Source organism: Dermacentor albipictus, unplaced genomic scaffold, assembly GCF_038994185.2.
Source record: "Dermacentor albipictus isolate Rhodes 1998 colony unplaced genomic scaffold, USDA_Dalb.pri_finalv2 scaffold_17, whole genome shotgun sequence".
Classification (NCBI taxonomy): domain Eukaryota; kingdom Metazoa; phylum Arthropoda; class Arachnida; order Ixodida; family Ixodidae; genus Dermacentor; species Dermacentor albipictus.
Genome location: NW_027225571.1, coordinates 5,342,796 through 5,351,059, shown reverse-complemented (window position 1 = coordinate 5,351,059; position 8,264 = coordinate 5,342,796).

Below are 8,264 nucleotides of genomic sequence, written 5' to 3'. Positions count from 1 at the left end.
TTTATTGGGACTTTGTTGCTTTCTTTATGGAGGACTACAGTGGCTGTGGAGCCGCTATAGATATCTTTCAGTATTTTTACATACGGCTCATCTACACCCTGATTCCGCAGGGTGTAGCATAATATAAAAATAATATATAAGGATAACATAAAAAGACGAAGATATTGTTCAATAGCTCTCAAGTGAACAAGAATTCATTTTCTGCAGATACCCTCTAGTGTTTGTGCAGGAGTAAGTTTTTCCAGATCCATTACTCACAGGGAACCCTAACTATTAGAAGGAAATGTACAGAATAATGAAGATGAGCTGGAGCGCATGCGGCCGGCATTATCAAATCATGGCCGGGAGTTCAATGCTGTCGTTCAATAGAATAGAAAGTGGTACAATCACTTTATTATACCTGTACTAACATATGGGGCAAAAATTCGGAGGTTAACAAAGAAGCTTAAGAAGTTAGAACCGCTCAAACGAGTGATGGAGCGAAAAATGTTAAGCATAACGTTAAGAGGCAGGAAAAGAGTACCATGGGTCAGAAAGCAGACCGGTGGTAGCGGTTGCCATGAGCATCATCAGCAGCAGCAGCATCCGCCTGGATTTATGTCCACTGCCAAGACGAAGGCCTCTCGGTAGTAGTCATCATCGTCATCATCAGCCTGTTTTATGTCTACTGCAAGACGAAGGCCTCTCCCTGCAATCTCCAATTACCCCTGTCCTGCGCCAAGCGATTCCAACTAGCGCCCGCAAATTTTCTAATGGCAGCGCGCCACCTAGTCTTCTGCCATCCTCGACTGCGTTTCCCTTCTCTTGGTACCCATTCTGTAACCCTAATGGTCCAACGTTTATCTAACCGGCGCATTACATGACTTGCCCAGCTCCATAGGTTTTTTCCATGTCAACTAGAATATCGTCTATACCCTTTTGCTCTCTGATCCAGACCGCTCTCTTTCTGTCTCTTCACGTTATGCCTAATAATCTTCGTTCCATCGCCCTTTGCGCCGTGCTTAACTTGTTCTGAAGCTTCTTTGTCAGTCTCAAGGTATCTGTCCCATATGTCAGCACTGGTAAAATTTTCCAAATTATTTACGTAGCGTTCTGTACTACTTGATTACGGAATGCCCCTATGACTGCTAGTATCTCTACTAAATCAAATGCCTTTGAGTAATCTATGACAGCCATATACAGAGGCTAATTGTAACCTACAAATTTCTCGATAGTTATAGTTTTTCAATTAATTAACGTCTCCCTGTTTGTGAATAAGTATAATGTTTGCATTCCCCCAGTTTTCTCGGGCCCTTGCAGCCGATAGACACTTCGTATATAGAGCCGCCAGTTTTTCTAGCATTATGTCTCCTCCATATTCTCTTCTCCTGCCGCTTTTCCCCGTTTCATTTCTTGCAAGGCCCTTCTGACCTCATCGCTAGATATAGTGGCAGTTTCTGTATCCTGTAAATTACTGTTGCTAATGGAGGTATCCTGACTCCCCTGGGTATTTGTATAGAGGTCTGTATAGAATTCTTCCTGTTCTTTTACTATTCTGTTTTTTGTTTTACTTTTTTTCTAGATTGCCGATGACATTACACGGCTTATCGTTCAGTGCATACATCTTGGTTTGTCCTATGCCAACTTTCTGTCTCACTTATTTCAGTCTGCGTCCAATTTTTACGGCTTCTTCAGTCTTTGTCACGTTATAGTTTCGAGTATCACTTATTTTCGTCTTGTTGATCAGTTTTGACAGTTCCGCGAATTCTATCTTATCTCTTGAGTTGGAAACTTTCATTCCGTGTCGTTTCTTTATTAGCTCCATTGTTACATGGCAGAGCTTGCCTACCGGTTTCCTTGGTGCCTTGCCTCCCACTTCAATTACTGCTTCTGATGCCACCCTAGTTATGGTTTCATTCATTAGCCATATCTCATTATCATATCTCTGTTCTAAGGCTGCACATTTCTTTGCAAGTACCAGCCTGAATTTGTCTGCTTTTACCCTTACTGCCTTTAGATTGACCGGTTTATTCTCGACCAATTTTCCCCTTTCTCTCTTCACACTGAGGTGAATCCAAGCCTCAGTAACCTATGATCACTGCACTTTACCCTAACTATAACTTCTAGGTCTCGCACTATGCTGGGATCAGTAGAAAGTACGAAGTCAATTTAATTTCTTGTTTCACCACTAGGGCATTTCCAGGTCCATTTTTTTATTGCTATGCTTCCTGAAAAAAGGTGTTTCTTATTCACAGCTTATTCCTTTCTGCGAATTCTACCAAAATTTGTCCTCTAGCGTTCCTAGAATAGACGCCGTAGTTGCGAATTGCTTGTTCACCAGCCTGCTTTTTCCCCACTTTTGCATTGAAGTCGACCATTACTGCAGTATACTGAGTTTGCACTTTTCTCATCGCTAATTCGGCATCATAAAACTGACCTAGTTCCTCATAATCGTGACTGGAGTTTAAACCTCTCATTAAGTATGATTACCAGTACAGCTAACCTCTCACTAATGCTGTAGAATTCGTCATTGTTACGCGCTAGGTCCTTATGGATTAGGAATCCTACCCCGTATTACTTCTTGTCTAGGAGACCTGTATAGCAGATGACATGTCCGTTACTCAACAATGTATAAGCCTCACCAGTTCTTCTAATCTCACCAAGGCCGGTGATATCCCAAACAATGTCTGATAGTTCCTCAAAGAGTTCGGCTATGCTAGCCTCACTCGACAGAGTTCGGCTGTTAAAGGTTGACAAGGTCAGTTTGCATTGGCGGCCTGTCCGGTCCCAAAGATTCGGAGCACCCTCTGCTGCGTTACAGGTCTAACTGCCGCTTTGGTCAGGTCAGGTGGAAGCTTAGTGGGCCTTCCTAATTGGGTTCTACCTGGATTAGTATAGCCCCACTCGCTCTCGCCATTTTTTGCTGGTGACAGGCGTCACTCCAAGCCTGCAGATGTTCTGAACTGGAGGAGGTGAATTCCTAGTTCACCATAGTAAAAAAAAAACCTTGAAGAGGAATTCGAACTTCTGACGTAGCTCAGTCAGTTATTCCCATATTCGGCGAGGCTACCTTATCGCCGTCAAGTACAGCCCGGAGGGCCCTACACGCCTAAAAACTTCTCTGGTGTGTCCGCGAATAACCTGGCAAGGGAACAAGAGTTCAAGATCGCAAGTCAGCCTCTAGAGTCTGTGGAGGTGTACATTTACCTAGGTCAACTAATCACAGGGAACCTGGACCATGAGAAGGAAATTCACAGAAGAATACAAATGGGTTGGATCGCGTACGGCAGACATCGTGAGCTCCTGAATGGGAGCTTACCATTATCATTGAAAAGGAAAGTATATAATCATGGCATTTTACCGGTGATGACATACGGCGCAGAGACTTGGCGGCGGACAAAGAAGCTTGAGAACACGTTAAGGACCGCGCAATGTGCGATGGAATGAAGAATGCTAGGCATAACTTTAAGAGACAGAAAGAGAGCAGTTTTGATCAGAGAGCAAACGGGCATAGACGATATTCTAATAGACATTAAGAGAAAAAAATGACGCTGGGTAGGTCGTGTAATGCGTAGACTAGATAACCATTGGATCATTAGGGTAACAGAATGGGTACCAAGAGAAGGAAAGTGCAGTAGGGGATGGCAGAAGACTAGATGGAGTGAAGAAATTAGGAAATTTGCGGGTGCTATTTGGAATCGGTTGGCGCAGGACAGGAGTAATTGGAGATCGCAGGGAGAGGCCTTCGTCCTGCAGTGGAGATGAATAGGCTGCTGCTGTTGATGATGATGTGTCCACGATAGTAGGTTTTGCTGATCCCGATGGGTAACTCAATATAGAACGATTTATAAACGGTTCTGGCCTGGTAGTTCCGGCGCTAACGGTCGTGAACTTCTGAATACATGAATATGTGCTAGTGATGCACAGGAGTACAAACGGAGCCCAGCGAAAACGGATATAAGTGCAAATATAGAAGAAATAACTGGGCGCAACCTAAAACATTTTTTTACTTGATAAATATCTGTGTGTGCACTTTGCAACTATTGCTGTTACGTTATTTATTTCTATTGTTTGCGTACTACTGCGAACTTTCTCATCGCTTTTTCTCTTCTTTTAGCGCTGCAATGTTTTTGTTTTCTTGGGGGGGGGGGGGGGGGGGGGGCTCTCATTAGAAACTCAGTGCGAGGCATATTGGTAGCGTCAGTTTAAGTCCATTAAGTATATCTCAAGTGCCTGAAAACATGCTTGAATTATCTGCGGTATATAGGGTTTTGATGAACGCGGAAGGTGGCATTTCATGGTATTTGTCAATGGTTCTAACATTGTGGTTTCGGAGTCTCCCGTACGCAAACGGCCATGAACGCGGCTAGATACACGATATGTTTTTGGCGGAATTGAACAGCACTTAAAAGTAGTCTGAAAAAAAAACTCAATAGAAAATGAATAAAAACTTTCAGTGCTTAACCCGAGTTCACTGGTCGCGTCTGGAGGGAGGTACACCAAACAGTTCACGGTCTCGGCTGCCTGTCTCATGCATCGGAGAAGTCTTTCTGAACGAGACGGAACTAGTATTGATGCGTCACCGAAGGCTGAGACGTCGGATGTGAGGAGGGTGCACTGACTGAGGCCTTCGTTCAAAGGCAAATTCGCAGTGGCGAGACGGACAGCCAAACAGTAGTTCGAGCAGCGCGTAAAATAAGCGACCTTGCAAGCGGCCCCGCTCTATCGTTGAAAAGCGCTTATACGACGCCTCCTTTGGGCTACAGCGTAAGCTTCTGCCTGCGATCAGTTAGACACTGTTCGTACATTTTCCCTGGGAAACCTATTGACGTCCCGTTTGCCACCGAACTTACAATACATGCAATTTACCAGTTGCGGATATATGCTCGTGGTCTACAGGAGTACACAAAAAGGAATATGTCGGCATATATCAGTAGGCATATATCGACAGCACGGCTGGGAGATTTCTGCAACCAATTTCGTAAATCTTACGTGCCTAAAAACTTGTTAATGTATCCGCGATAGATGCGTTTTCCTGATCGCGATGGGTGACTCTATATAGAACGATTTCTAAACGGTAAACGGTAAACGATTTAAACGGTAAACGATTTAAACGATTTAAACGGTAAAGGCAAACGCTACCGGCGTACCGACGACCTTTCACAGTTGCGAATATATGTTCATGATCTACAGGATTAGAACCGAAACCGGCGTAAACGAATATAAGTGCCAATGTAGAAGTAATAACTGGACGCCAACTACGACTTTTTTTTACTTGATGAAAATCTGTGTGCGAACATTGCAACTGTTGACGTTACGTTATTTATTTCTTATTATTTCCGTGCTACTGCAAACCTTCGCACCACTTTTTCTCTTCCTTTAGTGCTGCAATTTTTTTTAATGGTGGTTTACATTAAGAGGACAAATTGGAGCTGGGCAGGCCACGTAATTCATGGGGCAGATAATCTGTGGTCCATTATATATACAGAGTTGGTGATAGGGGAAAAGAAGTGCTGGCCAGGCAGGCAGGCAGTAAACTTTATTCAGGGCCTGAGCAGCGACTCCAAAGCCCCCTTACGAGGGAAGAGCCGTCGCGGGCCACTCCCACGTCGGGATGGGCAGGGCGGGCCTGGCCGCTGGCCAGGACGGGAGAAAATTAGGGCAGGTGATAAAACAAGAAAATTTCCAGGCACAACTAGGAATCAGGCGGGGGTACTTAGAGATCATTGGGAGAGCCCTTCGTCTTGCAGTGAAGATAAGTATACGCTATGACGGTTTACAACATATAAAATTCGTACGAAATATGAACGCCCTGTTGTTTTTGAGCCACAGTTCACTTGTTACGTTGAGGTCGCATTCACATGTTTATAGTACAGTGCCTGTCGCACCTCTTGGATACAACTTTGTCCTCGCGCTATATGTGCAGTGACTTCTCCGAAAAAAGTGCATCAATGCCGAAATATTGATGACTTTAACTGATTTGATCCGAAACAAGCAAGAATGTTGAACCGTTATGTGATTCGTATATGTGCTTCGTGAAGTATTCTGACGTGCATTTCAACGTGTGTTCTTATGAGGCTGGTAAATTTACGGAAATTTTGGTGGTGATTATTGCGGTAATGTTGACTGATTAGCTCTGACTTCTATGAGGCGCCAGGTGGGCTATGACATATAGTGTAATTAGGGGGTGCAGGCCCTGGCATCACCAATACATGATTTATTACCGGTCTCGAAAATTTAAGTGTACGTGTCTTTGTGCATTTTGCGTCTGTGGGAATGCGGAATTGGACGTGCAAAACAAGTTCTAGACATGGTGCGAGGAATCATCGTTTCATGAGCTTAGGAGAAGCCAAGAAGAAGCGATGAACGCTGATACGATGTCAGAGTGTGATAGCTAGCGGAATTCGCACATGCAGATGTTACGTAGTGAAAATTTTAATTCATAATTTTGGTAGTGTTGGTAGACACGGCTAATTTCTGCATTTTTCTTTCAGGCCTAACTTAATAGCTATCTGTGCCCTCCACAGGGATCCTAAGGGAAGGGAGTGCGCGTTTCGTCGTCTGTTGGCACTCGACGACATCGGCGACCAGCACATCGGACATTACCGGCTGCCGAGGGAGCGGGTATTGAGCCTATACGCGGCATTAGAGCCGCATCTCCAACCGTGTGCAGGGCGATCACATACCCTACCGATGGAAATGCGGGCGCTGGTCGCCTTGCCTTGAAGCCATATGAGCCATTTATTATTCAGCTTTCTTTTTTACAGCGCAGTTCTAAGGCGCCCGTTCGTGAGGCAAGCGTCGGCGGTGGTGGCGGTGTAACCGAGTGAACGATCACAACGAAAGATGAAAGCGAACACGGAGCGCAGTGGGGGAACGAAAGACGCGAGGAAGAAAACGGGGAGGAGGGTGGGGTAGAACCATGAGGTGGAAGGCAGAGGAGGCGGGTATGGCGAAATCGTGAGAAGAAAAGCGTAGTGTGGCGACGATGGCTGCGAGATGGCGCCAGAGTGGAGCGTGGCGCCTGTGAGGTCTGTCGGCGGCGGCTGCAGTTACTCGCGCTCACACATCACCCACGCCCTTGCTTACGCGATCTACCGTTTAGCAAGGCGGTCGCGCCAAACTTCGCTCCATTTGTAACGTGCCGCACGAGACAGACTGTCCGCGTGAGCCATAATATAGCGAAATAAAAACACGTGTTGAGCTGCGCTCAAATTTCGCATTAGAGAGTATTGTAATCATCGGTTATTTTTTTCTTTCCATAATTGGCCTGATGGAAGTGGTAATTTGTTGCTGACAGAGTCAGCCTCGCAGACTTGGCCCATAATTGCTCCGCCTTAGTGTCTCTTTCTGCGCCAAATATGTCAGCATGAGTTCATCAGTGCGGGGTCTCGCAGAAATATAAGAAGAATGCATGACAATTTCACTGCCATTCTTTTGACGGCATAGCGGTGTACGGGCGAGCGCATTCCGTTTGTCGGAGCTGTAGCAGGCGCCCGGAAAAGCGAACTGTCGAACAAGGGTGCGGAGTGATTTGCCATAAAAATATAGCTTCAACTACAGATGCATGATGTGCGATTGTGCTATCAGCATAGAGTTTTATCCGATAATTCCTAGAGGTAACTCCGGCGCTAGTGTCTACAGGAGCTGCCATAGGGGCGGTTAAGCCAGCATGGTAATTATGGGAAGTACATGGACTTGCCTAAACTTCGTCTTTCTGGCTTCAACGGGCTCCACAACTTTGCAAATTAGTCTTTCTTGATCGAATTGCTCTGTGATAATCAAATAAATAAACATTCTTATAATTGTCCGATGGAAGGATTTGAGCTCCGGGCCTCTAACATAGAAGCTCGATATTGAAACCATTAGGGTACGTACGCATGCTTCGACAAGCGGCACAGAACGCTCCCATGGATTTCTCACGGGAAGCAAGCGTGTCAAAACTTCGTGGATTTCAATTTCGCCATCTCGACAGGCTAAGCAACTGTAACTACTGTCGATTGTGTGTGTTCACAGAGTATTGTGCACTTAGAAAAGCATACATTGCTTTCAAGTTTAGGAAAAGGAGGCAGATAAAGCTTAATAATCAGAGCCACAAGAATGTCTGCATCCACAAGTACGAACATCAGACAAAGCCATGCACTTCCCATCATTCCCATGATAGCTTAGTGATCGCAGCGACAATGTGCCCTCTAGTAATCATTGTATGAAACTCTATCGGTATCAGTTGATCGCACTTATTTCATTTCTTGTTTAATCTGAGCTTTGCTTCCTCCTCACTCTTA